The following is a 17,436-nucleotide window of genomic DNA, read 5'->3' as shown; positions in this document are numbered from 1 at the left end:
ATTTATTTCCAGAATATAAGGTTGGTTCAACAAACAGAATATAACATACCACATTAACAGAAGAGAGCTGGGGATACAACTCAGCAGAGTGCCTGCCTAGTATGTATGAAACCCTGAATTCAAAACCCACCACCATCACATAAAATCCCATGTATTAACAAGCACCTGTGATGTCAGTTCTTGAGAGATAAAGGCAGGAAGCTCATAAGTCCAAGGTCACCCTCTATTGTACAGCAATCTCAAAACTATCCTGGACTCTATGTGACTCTGTCTCAAAATAACAAAAAATAAGATTAAGGAAAAAATTATGGGTGATGCTGACTAGTCTAAAGAGCGAGTTTCAGATCAGTCAGGGCTACACAGTGAAACCCTGCCTCAAAAAACAAACAAAAAATTAATTAAGTACAAATAATAAGTGATTGTGAAGTGCTATATCCTAAATGGGGCATCTCAACAACACTGCAGCCCAGTACAGTATCCAGAGAACGTCGAGGAAGAACGACTGGAAAGATTCTAAGAGCCAGAGGTTGAGGAAGACTGTGGTAAACAGGGTCTTTTGGACATGGCATGACCACTGTACTCATGAACTCACAGCTGTGGCCGACTACATAAGATCTGTATGAGATCAAGCACTCCATCAACAGGGAAGGGTGCCATAGGCCCCACCACTAGAGGTGGTGGAGGTAGAGGAGCTACCGACAGTTGATGGCTGCTTGGGTAAGAGGAGCAGTTTTCATTGGGGATGTGACCCATGGTCCACTGCCCATCTCCAGAGGACGGGCCTACACACGAGCGAGCACCTGACTTAGTTACATAAAAAAGAGAGGACAACATGAAGTTGGGAAGATGATGTGGGAAGAAGTCTAGGAGAAGTTGGAGGGAAAGAGGACTGAGAGGATCTAAATTCATTGCATACTTGTATGAAGTCACCAAAGAACAAACACATAAAAACCACAATGATCATCTCAACTAGTATTAAAAAACTGTGTCAAGCCAGGTGGTGGTGGCGCACGCCTTTAACCCCAGCACTCAGGAGAGAGAGGCAGGCGGATCTCTGTGACTCCAAGGACAGACTGGTCTACAAAGCTAGTTCCAGGACAGCCAGAGCTGCCTCAAAAAAAAAAAAAAAAAAACACAAAAAACAAAACAAGAGAAACCCTGCCTCAAGAGGGAAAAAAAAAGGTCAAAATCAATACTCTCTTGATTAAAAACTAACTAGAAACAGAAGGAAACTTCCTCAACACACACATAAAAGCTACATATGAAAAATGCCCAGCTGCCCAACCTGGTGGCGCATATCTTTAATCCCTGCACTCAGGAAGCAGAGGCAGGTAGGTCTCGGAGTTCAAGGTTAGTCTGGTCTATACAGGGAGTTCCAGGACACACATAATGAGACCCTGTCTCAAAAAAAAAAAAAAAGTCAGATTCAGCAGGTGAATGAAACAAAGACTTGAACCTTTTCCCAAAATCAAAACAAGGATGTCCATTTTTGCCACTTTTATGTTATATCATACTGAAGGTACCAACCAAAACAATGGGAAAATTCTTCTCCCCCTCCTCACCCACTCTTCTCCTTAGGTATCTGAAGTCAAAAGGCAAAAATAAAATTAGTTCTATTCCACATGACATGATTGTAAAATACAATCATATATCCTTGCATATGTGTGTATATAATATATGAATATGTACATGAGCTGGGAGGTGGTGGTGCACGCCTTTAATCCCAGCACTCGGGAGGCAGAGGCAGGTGGATCTCTGGGAGTTCGAGGCCAGCCTGGTCTACTAGAGCTAGTTCAGGACAGGCTCCAAAGCTACAGAGAAACCCTGTCTTGAAAAACCAAAAAAAAAAAGAATATGTACATGAGTATTGAGGTGCTGCAAATGAGTTCATAGGGACCGCTCTGTGTGGAAAACCAGATCAATATCAGGTATATTCTTGTCTTTAATTTGTTTTGTTTGTTTTTCAAGAAAGGGTTTCTCTGTGTAACAGCTCTGGCTGTCCTGGAACTGGATTTGTAGAGCAGGCTGGCCTCAAACTCGCAGAGATCTACCTGCCTCTGCCCCGAGTGCTGAGATTAAAGGCGTGCGCCACCGCCGCCCAGTTTACTTTAGTGAACTATTGTTGAACGTGTACAAGATGTAGGCTGGGGTGTGTGCATGCAACGGCACCCAGGTCAGAGGACAACTCTGTGCAGTCAGTTATCTCACTTTACCTTTAGGAGGATTTCGGGGTCAAACTCAGGTCACCGGATTCATGGGGCAAATGTTTTTATTTTCTGAGCCCTCTTTAAGCGCCTTCGTTTCTTTTTTCTTTTTTTTTCTTTTTTTAAGATTTTTGCTTCTTTAGTATGGTGGTAGAGGCCTTTATTTTTATTTATTTATTTATTTATTTATTTATTTATTTATTTATTTATTTATTTTGGTTTTTCGAGACAGGGTTTCTCTGTAGCTTTGGTGCCTGTCCTGGAACTAGTTCTTCTAGACCAGGCTGGCCTCGAACTCCCAGAGATCCGCCTGCCTCTGCCTCCCGAGTGCTGGGATTAAAGCTGTGCACCACCACCGCCCAGCTGGTAGAGGCCTTTAATTCCAGCTCTCAGGAAGTAAAAACAGGCAGATCCCTGAATTCAAGATCAGTCTGGCATACAGAATGAGTTCAAGAACAGCCAGGGATACACAGAGAAACCCTATATCAAAAATCAAAACAAAATGTTGTTTCTTTACACAACTGTCAATACACAGGGGAGGGTACACATGAATTCAGTGCCTGTGGAATCTAGAAGAGGGCACTGGATTCCCTGACGCTGGAGTTATAGGCAGTTATGAGCTACTAGGTGGGTGCAGTAACCAAACTCAGGTGCTCTATAAGAACACAGAACATCCAGAAAATGGGAGAAAGTATCAGCAAATTGTTTATCTGACAAAGAATTAACATCTAGAGTATATTAAGAAGTTTTATAACCCAACAAGAGAACTTAGCACAATTTTTTTTTTTTTTTTTTTTTTTTTTTTGGTTTTTCGAGACAGGGTTTCTCTGTGGCTTTGGAGCCTGTCCTGGAACTAGCTCTGTAGACCAGGCTGGTCTCGAACTCACAGAGATCTGCCTGCCTCTGCCTCCCGAGTGCTGGGATTAAAGGCGTGCGCCACCACCGCCCGGCTTCAGCACAATTTAAAACACACAAAGCGGCAGGAGAGCTCTCCAGTCATTACAAATGTGCACTGCTTCTGCCGAGGACCTGAGCTGAGTCCCCAGGACTCACATCAGACGCTTCACAAACACCTGTGACTCCAACTCCAGCTTTTAGATTCCTTGAGCCTCTGCACTCATGAGAACAGACCCACACACAGACACAAACATCTACATGTAATTAAAAATAACATAAGTTAAGTCTAGAAGGTGGAGACATGGCTCAGCAGTTAAGAGCACTGACTACTCTTCTAAAAACCACAGTTTGTTTCCAATAACTCACATGGCAACTCACATCCAGCTCCAAAGGTTCTGACACACCTCTGCCTCCTCGGGCACTGCATGTATGTGGTGCACAAACATACATACAGGCAAAACACCCATCCATATACATAAAAATAAATAAATCTAAAAATGTGCAAAGAGCTGAAATATCTTTTATGATAAATGACACAAATGGCCTACAGATCATTTAAAGTATAAGAAAGGATTTGGGCAGGTCATATATGAATTTTATGCTATTTTATAGAAAAACTGTCAAAAACCTATGGATTTTAGTGCCTAAAGGGGATCCTGAACTCAATCCTCTATAAATCCTGAGGGACAACTGTATATCCAAGTGGGCATGCAGAAAATATATAAGGAGCTAAAAGCAAGAATTCAAAGATATATCTGTATAATGGTATTACTAAATATTCTCAGTCTTCTGAAGATGATTAATTGTGCACCATGTCCCTAACATCATCATTGCCAATAACCAAAAGGTAGAAATAGCTCCAATGTTCATTAAAAGATGAATAGATTTCTTTTAAAATGTGGATCTTTAGCATTGCCTTTAATCCCAGCACTTGGGGAAACAGGCAGGTTCAAATCCAGGCTGGTCTGTGATTTCCAGGACAGCCCAGGCTATGCAGAGAAACCCTGTCTTGGAAAAAAAAAAAAATGTGAATATACATACAAAGTAATGTAATTCAATCTGAAAAAGGAATGAGACATAAAAACAATACATGATGAACCCTGAAAACAAGGTGAAAGGAAGCAGACAGAAGAGAACTACATGAGGCTGGAGAGATGGCCAGCAGTGAAAGGCCTTGTTCCCGCAGAGGGTCAGGGCTTGGTTTCCAGCACCCACACAGTTGTTCCCAACCATCCCTAACTCCAGTTCCAGGAATACTGACACCCTCTTCTGACCTCTGGAGACACCAGGCATAAATATGGTACACATACACACACGCAACTAAAACACTCATATATATAAAATAAAATCTAAATGTATACTTTACACTTCCTTCAGATGACAGAAATTATCATAAGCAAGCTCACAGAAAGTGGAACACTTTGCCAGGACTGGAAGACAGGGAAATGAAGGGACTGTTTAGTGAGGACAGTTTCTGTGTAGAATTTTTAAAAATTCTGGAAATGGATAGTAATTACAGCTATACAGTATTGTGAGTATATTTAATATTCCCAACTACTACATTAATCACTAAAATTGCAAATTTTATGTTATGTATTATTTTCCACAAATTAAAACATTTTTAAAAATGAGAAAAGTATAGCAAGTAGAGTGGAGAAGATGATGAAACGAGAGCCCCGTCTTACTGCAATCTGCCAGCTCAGATTCAACTCCGCGACAGGGGCTGCTTCCCGCCACTCACATCACCTCCTGTTACCTCCCATTTCCCAATGAACAGGGAGACTGTGAAGTCAGTGGGTACAGCAACAGGAAAACACAACTGTGGTCAGTCACACACGTCTGCACACAAGCTTAACCCCTAACTGGCTAGTGACCCATGGCCAGGGAGAAAACTTGCCTGAAATTCACCCAGAAAAGAGCTAACACTATCATGCCATCTGTTCACACAGGACTTGAGAAGCTAACACAGGAGCCCCGAGCACAGTGCCCAACAGCACAAGCACTCAAAAAACTCAATAGTCCTCAGAAGTATCACTTTAGGTGGCAAAAGTCACCTGATCTTGTTTCTTCAGCAAACTCAGGATGATAGTAAGTTACGGGGGCAGGAGCTCATGTGGCCATCTAGAGACGTGGTTTGAAGGCCTGATCCTCCGTGTACAAGCTGGAAACTGGCTCAGTGGGAGAGACAGCAGAAACCACATGTACCAGACATGTCAGAGCCAACAAATGGATAACGCAGCGTGAGCAAACAGCACATGATCCCAAGTCTCCTAGGCTCCCTGAGACACATTCATCTGAAGTGATCCTGAACTGTGGGTACCCTAAAGTTTACCACCCACATTAAATACATATGTACAACAGGCACGGTTTTTTTCCCAACTGGACTGTGAAGCAGCTTACATATGACGTCAGGCAAATCACAATTTTTATGGTTCTGTGTTCTAGCCAGAAACTAAGAATAAAGTTGTTTTTTTTTTAATTTTTTTTTTGTTTTGTTTTTTTCGAGACAGGGTTTCTCTGTGGTTTTGGAGCCTGTCCTGGAACTAGCTCTTGTAGACCAGGCTGGTCTCGAACTCAGAGATCCGCCTGCCTCTGCTTCCCAAGTGCTGGGATTAAAGGCGTGCGCCACCACCGCCTGGCTTTTTTTAAAATTTTCGAGACAGGGTTTCTCTGTAGCTTTTTGGTTCCTGTCCTGGAACTAGGTCTTCTAGACCAGGTTGGCCTCGAACTCACAGAGATCCGCCTGCCTCTGCCTCCCGAGTGCTGGGATTAAAGGCGTGCGCCACCACCGCCTGGCTTTTTTTTAAATTTTCGAGACAGGGTTTCTCTGTAGCTTTTTGGTTCCTGTCCTGGAACTAGGTCTTCTAGACCAGGTTGGCCTCGAACTCACAGAGATCCGCCTGCCTCTGCCTCCCGAGTGCTGGGATTAAAGGCGTGCGCCACCACCGCCCAGCAAGAATAAAGTTTTTGACCCGCTTCAGGACAGTAATCTAAATTGGTGGTGGGGATTCCCAAGCCAGTGGCTCTACAGCACATAGAACCCTCTGGAGAGGTACTTTTTCTTCCTTTTTTCTTTTGCCACAGTAGCAAAAGAGAGAGTATTCAACAACAAATGAGTTCCAAGTAAATCCAGTTCTTCCATTTCAACTTAGAGTGATGAGCAGGAGCAGTGGCACACACATCTGCTATCCCACATACTCAGGAAACTGAGGCAGGAGGATGAAACTGTGGTCAGACTGGGTAACGAAGCCCAACTCAAACAGTCACAGGTGTTGCTCAGTGGTAGACCAATGCCCTAGTCCCACATCCCCAAATAACGAAATAACAACTATAGAAATAACGTTTATACTTGTAATATGCTTTTGGTCATTTCCTAAAGACTGCGTGCCAAAGCAGAAACGCTGCAAATATATAAAGAGCACTTTAGATCTGAGATACAACGATACAGACTTAAAAAGATACAATCTTCAATTAAGCATCACTCAGCATGCACCTAAAACGTATTCAGCACTAACTAGACACACTTGATCCTGACTCTCTAATAAAGGCTTCAATCTGTAGCAAACAACACCCTGAGATGGCAGCACACCGCATAAGCGAACTCTACAAACGCACACGAAGATATCATTAAAGACTGTCCCTATGTCGACTTCACAAAAATTATTGCAAGATCACCAGAGAGCGTTTAATCATCAGCTCTGTCACCATAAGAGATGAAAAAAACGAGCAGAACTAGCGAAGATTCCTGCCAGAACCGCCCCCCCTTACACCCACCCGGGGGCTCATTGCCCTCTTCATCGCCTCCATCTGCACAACTTTCTGTGATGCAGCGTAGACCCAGAGCTCCCTGCAGCTAGCGCTATCGCATTATAACCCTGATGCAACAAACCCACCTGGAAGTAAACACCAGCAACACGAGAGAGCAAAGTTTAGGTTTAAGCAATAAAGAAAACCAGAAACCGAGCACGCCCAGCGAAGACTCTACACCCTGCCTCGCTATCGGATCTTCGCAAAGAGGCAGGACCGAGTCACAGGGGCTATCGAGCTCGCACTCTGGAAACCCCAGACAACCCCAAAGCAGGTTCCTGAGATCCAGTGCGACCCGGGCAGCTCGGCCCGGGCGGGGGCGCGGTCGGGAAGAGGACGCGCGACGACCGTCCGGTCCCCGCGCCAGCCTGCGGTCTCCGGAGCCGCCCTCGGGCTGCTGGACAGCGCCCACGCCCGCGCGTCCCTGCCCGGGCTCGCCCCCATCCCGGAACTCCCGGGCACGAGCGGCGCGAGGCCGCAGCCGGGGCCCTGCCGCGCCGTGGAGCCGCGCGCTGAGGTACCTGTGGCGGCGAGGCAGCTCCCGGGCAGCGGCGGCAGAGCGGCGGAGCGCGGCCTGCGCGCTCCTGGCCCACGGTCCGGTGTTTGGAGCCCGCCCTCTCCCGCCCGGCCGCCCGGCGCCCGCGCAGCTCCCCGCCCCTTCACCTCTCAACTCCTACCTTTCCCCTCCCGCTCCGCCGCCCTCCACACGTGCTCCCCGCGGCGTGCGCATGCGTAATCTGGCTTTGCCAGCGGCTCGGGGTCGCCCCCTGGCGGTCCCCTGCCACACAACCGCGGGAGGAAGACCTGCAGCTTCCCCAGGGCCTGGAAATGGAAAAAGGTGGCAAGTGTCCCTTAGGAATTTTGACCGCACGCTCCCGGAAAGTTACCAAGAACACGCACGAGAGGCTCATGTTCTATGCTTTATAGAGGATTAGAAGCGGGGCTGGGCGTGTGGTTCAGTGGTAGAGCAATTGACTCGGACCCTGGGGACCCTGGTTTTGATCCACAGCATCATCAAAAAGAAAAACAAAAAAACAGGGAATTAGAAACAACTGAATTAGGTAGCAAATACATGGAGTTGGTGAACTGAGTACTGGAGCCTCCCACATCAAGGATGTTTAATGAGCACTTACTGACAATGAAAGGTGACTCAAACAAGCTGGATTATGATTCCATTTTTGTTAAAATGACGTGTGGTCAGTGTTTATTAAGTGGAAGGATATGGGTGTTCGTCTTGCATGTGTAACAGGTAATATAACCGAAACAGTTATGCCAAGTGCTGAGTTAAGCTTGTGCAAGTTTTTTTGTTTTGTTTTGTTTTTGTGGTCTCTTAGTCCCTTCACATCAAAATAGATTTTCTTTCCAGTTGTGGGATTGGCCTCCCTTTCTAGTCTTTTTATTGTGCCAATAAAATAGTATCAAGAACAAATGTCTTGCTGGGCAGTGGTGGTGCATGCCTTTAATCCCAGCACTCGGGAGGGGAGGCAGAGGCAGACGGATCTCTGTGAGTTCAAGGCCAGCCTGGTCTACAGAGAAAGTTCCAGGACAGGCTCCAAAGCTATAGAAAAAACGCTGTCTCGAAAGAAAAAAAAAATCAAATGTCTTTGGCCCCAAATGTCTTTGGGACTATAGCCTCCATTAGGGTTAGACTATGGAGTAAGAGTTACTCTATAAGGCAGGTAGGTTTCCGGTAGGGACGTAGCTCAGTTGGAAGACTGCCTGCCGAGCAAGCACAAAGTCCTAGGTTTGCTCCCCAGCACCAAATAGACTGGGTGTGGTAGCTCACGCCTATGATCTCAGCCCTCAGGAGGTGCAGGCAGGAGGAACGGAAGTCTAAGGCTACTAGTTTGAGGACACAGGGAACACGGTTAAGTCCTACTCCCCCAGCAAGAAAAGGTGGAGAAGCAGCTCAGTGCACTTGCCTGGTGTCGAGGCCTTGAGCTCAAACCTCAGAGCTGGAAAAAGTTACCTGGTGTACTTGCCCTGACTTCCCCCATGCTAGACTGTGGCATGGCAATGGAAGCCAAATAAATCCTTAGCTCCCCGAGTTGATTTTTTTAAAAGATTTATTTACAGTTTGATGTTGTTGGACTCTAGAGTTCAAACACCAAGGAGGAGTCACCCCAGAGACCACCCCTCACACCATAGCTGATGCAAAAGCATGAGGATTTTATTAATTCTGTTATGACAGGGTCCCTCAGCATTCAGAAGCCGAGAGACCTCGAATAGCTGGTACAGGCTACTTTTAAAGGAGAAGGCCACAGAAGCAAGAGTGGTTGTTCTTTGACTATTATGATTGGCTTATTCGAAAGGGCTATTACCAATAATTGGCTGGAGATCTGTTGCCAGATCAGATGAGGTAAGAGGTCATTTTGACCCCGTTTCCCAGGGGACTGAATCAAAACATACGTGTATGGGTAATTGTTCAGAAACTGAGTCAACATCTTAAAGGTTATCTTGCCCCAATTTCTGGAGAACGTATGTGCATGTGTAGCTGTTAGGTCCTTGGTTCCCAGCGGAGGAGGGTAACCACTAAGGCACGGAGGCTGAGAGGGTTCAGAATTGTCAGAAATGGCTTCAGAATTGTCTTAAAGTTTTACAATGTGTATGAGTGTTTTGCCTGCTGGTGTGTATTTGCACCACATGTGTGCCTGGTGCCCAAAGGAGGGCTTCAGCTCCCCCTGGAACTGAAGTTAGAGATGGTTGTGAGCCACCATGTAGTTGCTGGAAGTAGAACCCAGTCCTCTGCGAGAGCAGCAGTGCTTTAACTACCGACCCATCTCTCTAGCCCCAACCTCCATCCCAGGTTAATTTGGGTTAGTGCTTTATTCTAGCAACAGATAGGCAAACCAAAACACCTGGGCTGGTGGCAAATGCCTGTAATCTTAGCATTTAAAAGTCCGACCCAAGGGGCTGGAGAGATGGCTCAGAGGGTAAGTGCACTTCAACTTCAGAGGTCCTGAGTTCAATTTCCAGCAACCACATGGTGGCTAAAAACCATCTGTGATGAAATCTGATGCCATCTTTAGGCCTGCAGGGATACATGCAGGCAGAATGCTGTATACATAATAAATAAATAAGTCTTTACCAAAAGAGAGAGAGAGAAAGTCTGAGGCAAAACTGATGTGAGCTTCTCCTGAGTTCCAGGGCTATCTACACAGTTCAAGGATTACCAGCAACCTTAGGTCGCTCTCTGCAAGGCTGTTCCCCTCAGATGCCACATCTGCCTTCTCGGCAGCCCTGGGAGTGAGGGCCTCACTTCTCGGTCACTTCTTTCTCCACTCGCGCCACTGCCTCTGTCTTTCTAGTTTTCTTTGTTGAGTGTTTGTTTTGAGTGCTGGACTTGAACCCAAGTCATTTGTTATGCTCTATGACTGAGTCCCATTTGGTTCTCCCAGAGCTGTTTGCAGTCCAGGGCCTCACTTGTGAAAAATAGGTTTTTTTGTTTGTTTGTATTCATTTTTATCAAAGGTAGCCTGCCCTCCAAAGGCTAATATTCCATAAACCTCCCCCACCTTGTAAAACTTTTATGTAGAAAATTAAAATCTTAGTCAAGCAGTGGTGGTGCACAACTTCAATGCCAGCACTGAAAGGCAGAGGAAAGAAGATCTCTGTGAGTTCAAGGCCAGCCTGGTCTACAGAGCAAGTTCCAGGACAGCCAGGGCTACACAAAGAAACCCTGTCAGAAAGAGAGAGAGAGAGAGAGAGAGAGAGAGAGAGAGAGAGAGAGAGAGAGAGAGAGAGAGAGAATATTAAAATCCTTTAGTCCCCTCCACCTGGTAAAATGTTTAATTTCTACAACACACATGCGCACACACAGAATATTCCCTGAATGTGATGGCCTGGAACAGACAATCCCTTCCCCATTTTCTTAACTTCCTTTACATATATTCTTTTAAAACTAATTAATCTCGAAATACTCTGAGGTTGGACTTCAGCCAATGGAGAAAGACACAGTCACCACCTGTATTAGAATAAAAACCAAGTGCACTTCCTGCCCTGGTAAGCTCACCAGCCCATCCTTTGAAAAAAAAAAAAAAGAAAGAAGGAAGGAAGGAAGGAAGGAAGGAAGGAAGGAAAAAAACAAGAAAAAGAAATTGCCTTGTTAAGTTATTTTTACTCCTATGCATGTGTCTTTGTTCAGCACCAATATCTGTTTCCAACACCATGAACGCTACAAATGCTACGCGAGCCTCCATACTGAGCACCCTCTCCAGCAGCACCTACAGTGTCTGGACTGAGCCTATCAGGGCCCTACATGGTTGAGCTCTTTCTTTTACCACTAAGTTCCTGAAAAGACTATGGCTCTAAACTCACATCACATCACAGTCACCAAGGAAAAGTTAAACCAGAGTTCTGCTGGGTCCTGGGCCCACTGAACAAGTCTTCTCTGCAGAGAGGAACAGAGGACCTGGGAACCACTGCCATGCCCACACCTCCCTTTCCCACCTAACCTCACTCCACCGATGCTGCACTCGTCCAAACCAGCCTCTCAGACACAAGCATCTGTCTGTTTGATTATAACTAGGATACCACTATGTTACCACGGCTAGCCTGGGACTCTGCATTTAGATCAGACAGTCCAGGACACAGAACCAAACAGGAGTGACACAAAGCAGCTTTTCTGTACAGCTGCTGACCCCTGTCCTAGGCCTTGGGTCTCATATCTAACACTGGAGAGAAAGTGGCTTTCCCCTACGACGCCTGAGAAGCCAAGGTCAGGGCAGGTCAGTCAGTCTGTTGGTAACAGCAGACAGGCAGGGCCAGCCGCACAGACCAAGGACAAATGCAGAGAAGGGCTTGGACGAAGATTTTCAGAGGAATGGGGAAAGTACTTCAGTGAAGAAGGAGGCAGACAATATCCCCATATACTGACAGCACAGACTCCACGCTTACTCTGACTGCACATGTAAATCTCTGTCTCTGTCTCTGCTTTTTGAGACAGGGTTTCCCTGTGTAGGCCTGGTTGTCCTGAAACTCACTCTGTAGAGCAGGCTAGACTCTAACTCAGAGATCTGCCTGCCTCTGCCTCGTAAGTATATTGGAATTAAAGGTATGCACTACCACTGCTCAGCTTTTTAAAAAATTTATTAGAAATTATATTTTAAGAGCACTTGCTGCTTCCACTAAGCCATCTCTCTAGTCCCTTTTGTTATTTTAAAGGATTTTATGTTAGTCAGGTGTAGGGTCATATTCCTTTAATCCCAGCACTTCCAAGGCAGAGGCAGGCAGATCTCTGAGTTGGAGGCTTGCCTGGTCTATATAGTGAGCTCTAGGCCAGTCTGTCAAAAAGCAAAAAAAAAAAAAAAAAAAAAAAAAAAAAAAGTATTAAAATTTTAAGAATAAAAAATATTTTTTGAAAACAACAAAAAAGGATTTTACTTTAGTTTTTATGATCATTTGCACGCACGTGTGTCTGTGTGAGGGTAGGTATGAGCGCAGGTGCCTGCTGAGGCCTGAAGAAGGTGTCCATCTCCTCCCCTGGAGCTGGAGGTATTCAGGTCTGAGCAGCTAGATATGAGTGCTGTGAATCAAACCCAAGTCCTCTGCAAAAGCAGCACAAGCTCTTGACTGCTGAGGCGTCCTCCAGCCCCGACTGTTTCCTTGAAAGCAGATCTATAGAGACATACAGTAGAAGAGTAGTTACTTTTTTAACTTGAATTTGTTTTATTTCCTTATCTGTCTGTTTGAATTGTTGAGTGATTGGTTGGTTGGTTAAGATAGAGCCAACCCTGGTCGGCCTTGAATTTGCAGCAATCTTCTTGCCTCTGCCTCCTGTGTGCTGGAATTTTAGGCATATATTACAATGTTTGACAATCCATCTTATTGCTTATGCATTTCCAATAAGCTACAGATAATCTGATTTTAGTATATGCATATAACAATCCAAGAGAAGTTCAACCAACTTCAGGTTGGTCTCCATGAGAAATAAATTCGAGTTTTTCAAAACTAAATGGAAGCCAAGTAGTGGTGGTACACACATTTAATCCAACACTAGGGTCTCTGAGTTCAAGGCCAGCCTGGTCTACAGAGTGAGTTCCAGGATGGCCAGGGCTACACAGAGAAACCCATATAAATAAATAAATAAATAAATAAATAAATAAATAAATAAATAAAATTTTCGCCGGCAGTGGTGGCACACTGTGCATTTAATCCCAGCACTTGGGAGGCAGAGGCAGTTCATTTCTGAGTTCGAAGCCAGCCTGGTCCAGAGAGTGAGTTCCACGACAGCCAGGGTTACACAGAGAAACCCTGTCTTGAAAAAACAAAACCAATCAAGCTAAAACACACAAACTAAATGGAATAAGAAATCACCAAAAATTTAATAATTCCCAGTAGTTACATTTTTTCTCCTGTGATACATTTGATCTCAATTAAGCCTCAGAACAGTTGTCAATGCTAGAGAATGAGTCTATTAACAAACGCAGAAACCTACCTCTGAAGCGGTGGCTCTCAGCCTGCAGGTTGAGCCCCCTTTGGGGGTTGTTGGAGGAACGGTGGGCCGTGTCCCGCCACCCGGCTAGCTTTACCCGAAATAATTACACGGAAACTGTATTCTTTTAAACACTGCCTGGCCCATTAGTTCCAGCCTCTTATTGGCTAGCTCTTACATATTGATCTAACCCATTTCTAATATTCTGTGTAGCACCACGAGCTGGCTTACCAGGAAAGATCTTAACCTATGTCTGTCTGGAGTGGGAGAATCATGGCGACTGCCTGACTCGGCTTCTTTCTCCCAGCATTCTGTTCTGTCTACTCTGCCTACCTAATTTTCTGTCCTATCAAAGGCCAAACAGTTTCTTTATTAATTAACCAATGAAATCAACACAAAACAGAAGACTCTCCCCCATCAGGGGGTGGCATATCAGATACTTACATTATGATTCATAACAATGGCAAAATTACAGTTATGAAGTAGCAACAAAATACTCTATGGATAAGGGTCAGCACAACATGAGGGACTGTGTTAAAGGGTCACAGCGTTAGGAGGGTTGAGAACCATGGAGAACATCTGCTGGGCATGAGGATCCACACCCATGATCCCAGCACTCAGAAGGCAGAGGTAGACAGATCTGTGAGTTCAAGGCCAGCCTGATTGGTTTACAAAGTGAGTTCCGGGACAGCCAGGGCTATACGGAGAAACCCTGCCTCAAAAAGTCCCCACACATACATAAAAAAAGTGATAATGATCGGCAACACAAAGGAGCAAAAATAGCTGCTGCAGGACGAGGCTCCTTGGTTTCAATTCCAGTTCAGATATGAACCACAGTTCTGTGGCTGAGAGAATCTATTTAACCTCAGGAATGTCAACCTCCAAGCCAAGGCCCAGGACATAATCAAGAACACCACCCTCTGAGGCTTTTGAAAGAAATTAAAACAGAATATGAACGCACAAAATGTCTTGATTCCAGTAAGTGGCAGTCACTGTTTTTACACAGCCACTTAAAATATTCAAACTCTCAATGCTGCATTGATGTTCATCCAGCGTCAGTATTTCCTAGCAGAACTTCACCAACTGTTGTATACCAAGGATACAGTAAGACAATTTCCAGAGTATAATTCCAGCATCCAGAGGCAGAGGAATCACTGTAAGTTCAAGGTCTTCTCAAGAAAACAAAAATTATGGCCTGGTGCTAGAGCTCCCTGGTAGACTTCTGCCTAGCATGTGTGAAGTCCTAGGTTCAGTCCCCAATACTGCAAAAATAAATAAAAATACTGGGGTGGGGTGGGGGAGCTAGAGACACAGCTCAGCATTTAAGAATACCACTCAGCCGGGTGGTGGTAGTTCATGCCTTTAATCCCACCACTCCACTCAGGGAGGCAGAGGCGGGCAGATCTCTGTGAATTCGAGGTCAGACTGGTCTACAGAGTGAGTTCCAGGACAGAAACCCTGTCTCAAAAAACCAAAATAAACAAACAGATAGATGAATAAGTTGTTCTTCAAGAAAACCCAGGTTCTCTAGCACCCATGTGGTAGTTCACAACTGTTGTGGAACATTCCTTTACACTGTATGAGGATGTTTCATTGTGACTGGTTTAATAAAAAGCTAAATGCCCAAAAGCAAGAGGTATAGGTGGGACTTCTGGACAGAGAGAGCTCTGAGAAGAAGAAAGTCAGAGTCACCAGTCAACGGAGAGAAAACAGCATGTGGAGTACAGGGTAAAGGTAACTGAGCCACATAAAAGAACACAGATTAAAAGATATGGGTTAACTGAAGCTAGAAGATCTAGTTAGAAACAAGCCTAAGGAAGGCTGAGCTTTCATAGTTAATACGTCTCTGTGTGGTTATTTGGGAGCTGGCAGGCAGGACAGAGAAAGACTTGCTACATATAACCATCTAGTAACTCCAGTTCCAAGGGATCCAGTACCATTGTCTTCTGGCCTCTGTAGGCATCACACACACATGGCGTACAGACAAACATGCAGGCAAAATATCTATACACATAAGATAATTTTTAAAAAATACTGGGCCACTGAGATGCTTCAGCAGGTAAAAGTACTTGCTGTCAAGCCTGAAAACCTGAGTTAGATGCCTGGGGTGCACAGATGGACAGACCCAACTCCCACAGGTTGACATCTGAACTCCACGTGTGCTGTGGCACACACACACACACATACACACACACAAGTAAAAATAAACAAAATTTTTAATAAAAATAAAATCATGAAATATGAATTATTATCCCACTTTTTAAATGATGAAACTGAGGTCTAGAGAGATTAAATGACTTCCTATTCCCACTCCCAGCCTCCAAACAACTACTAATCTAGTCTGTCTCTATAGATTTGCTCTCTCTGGAGATATCAAATAAATGGAGTCAGGGGTAGAAAATGCCCTATCAGTTAGCTCATGGTAGAGGACCTCACTTTTGTTCAGAGCATCTAAAGCAGGCTACTCACAACTCTAACTCCAGCTCTGGGAGGTGTGATAGATGCCCTCTTCTGGCTTCAGCAGACACCTGCTCTCATGGATATACTCTCTCTCTCTCTCTCTCTCTCTCTCTCTCTCTCTCTCTCTCTCTCTCTCACACACACACACACACACACACACTCACACACACACACATAGAGAATAACTAAAATAAAATTGTAGGGGTTTTGTTTGTTTGCTTAAGACTACAATATGTTTTGGTTTTCTGACACAGGCCAGGAGCTCATGATGTAGACCATGTTGACCTAGAACTAATAGATCCACCTGCCTTCCCCCAAGGTTGGTGTCACTATACCCAGCTTGAAATAAACTACTTTAAAATAATAAATGGGCTGCAGAGGTAGCATAGTGGTTAAGAGCACTTGCTGCTCTTGCAGAGGACCTAGGTTTGGCTCCTAGTACCTAGGTGGCATCTCATGGCCATCTGCAGCTCCAGCTGCAGAGGATTCAATCCCCCCCCCCTTTTTTTTGGCTCTGCCAGCACAGGCACTCACATAAAATTAAATAGCTGGTCATGGTAGCAATTGGAAGGCAGAGCCAAGTGGATCTCTGTGAGTTCGAGGACAGCCTGGTCTACAGAGCTAGTTCCAGGACAGGCTCCAAAGCCACAGAGAAACCCTGTCTCAAAAAACAAAGGGGGCTGGAGAGATGGCTCAGCGGTTAAGAGCATTGCCTGCTCTTCCAAAGGTCCTGAGTTTAATTCCCAGCAACCACATGGTGGCTCACAACCATCTGTAAAGAGGTCTGGCGCCCTCTTCTGGCCTTCAGGCATACACGCAGACAGAATATTGTATATATAATAAATAAATATTTAAAAAAAAAGGTATGATGCCATAAATCTACAATCCCAAGATTCAAGAGGTTGGGACAAGAGTATTGTATGAGTTTAAGGCCAGCCTGAGCTACATAGTGAGACCCTGTTCAGGAAACAAAACAGCTTTCTCTTTGACAGCCAGGACCCTGAACATTTCCCCTGAAAAGTAGAGCACCTTCGAGATCTCATCCCTGATTTCAGTGGGATTCCATGCTCCACAGCATTCCCTTCCACTTCCGCTGGAGCCAAGCCAACCACACCCCTGATTTTGCCACAATTTTTTTCTGCTGGCAAGGGCCAGCATTTGCGGGTGACAATGGAGTCTATGTTTGGTAATGCCATCACCTATTGATCTTGCTGGATGAGGAACTTTGGTGACATACTTTGCGGGCAGCACCTAAGGTGATCTTGCTGGTAGTGACACAGATCCCCGGTGTTCCCCACCTATGGTGGTTTGAATAAGAATGCCCCCCCCCCCAGGCTCATACATTTAAATGCTTGGTTACCAGGGAGTGGAACTGTTTGAAAGGCTTAGGATTAGGCGTTATGGCTTTGTTGAATGAAGGGTTTTGCTGGGGATAAGCTTTGAAGTTTCAAAAATTCAATTTCTCTCTCTCTCTCTCTCTCTTTCTCTCTCTCCCTCTCTCTCTCTCTTTTTCTCTCTCTCTCTCTCTTTCTCTCTCTCTCTCTCTCCTTTCCTCTCCCCCTCCCTTTCTCTTTCTCCTGAGCCATGCCTGCCACCATGCTCCCTACATGATGATCATGGACTAAGCCTCTGAAA

The 17,436-nt window shown here is 45.1% G+C and overlaps 1 protein-coding gene across 3 annotated transcripts in view; it reads right to left on the bottom strand.

Annotated features, from left to right (window-relative positions):
• Scap (SREBF chaperone) overlaps positions 1 to 7,566 on the bottom strand; it is a 65,844-nt gene extending 58,278 nt beyond the window's left edge. Inside the window, exon 1 of one of the 3 annotated variants that reach the window (XM_057766443.1) lies at positions 7,430 to 7,566. The gene's annotated coding sequence lies outside the window, so the exon portion shown is untranslated. Of the gene's footprint in view, positions 1 to 6,994; positions 7,204 to 7,429 lie in introns of those variants that run through there. The other 2 variants (XM_057766441.1, XM_057766442.1) reach the window with 2 other exon arrangements.
• Positions 7,567 to 17,436: the final 9,870 nt, after the last annotated feature.

Source organism: Chionomys nivalis, chromosome 4, assembly GCF_950005125.1.
Source record: "Chionomys nivalis chromosome 4, mChiNiv1.1, whole genome shotgun sequence".
Lineage (NCBI taxonomy): Eukaryota > Metazoa > Chordata > Mammalia > Rodentia > Cricetidae > Chionomys > Chionomys nivalis.
Note: the sequence above shows the minus strand (reverse complement) of the source record. Positions and strands in the feature narration are given on the sequence as shown.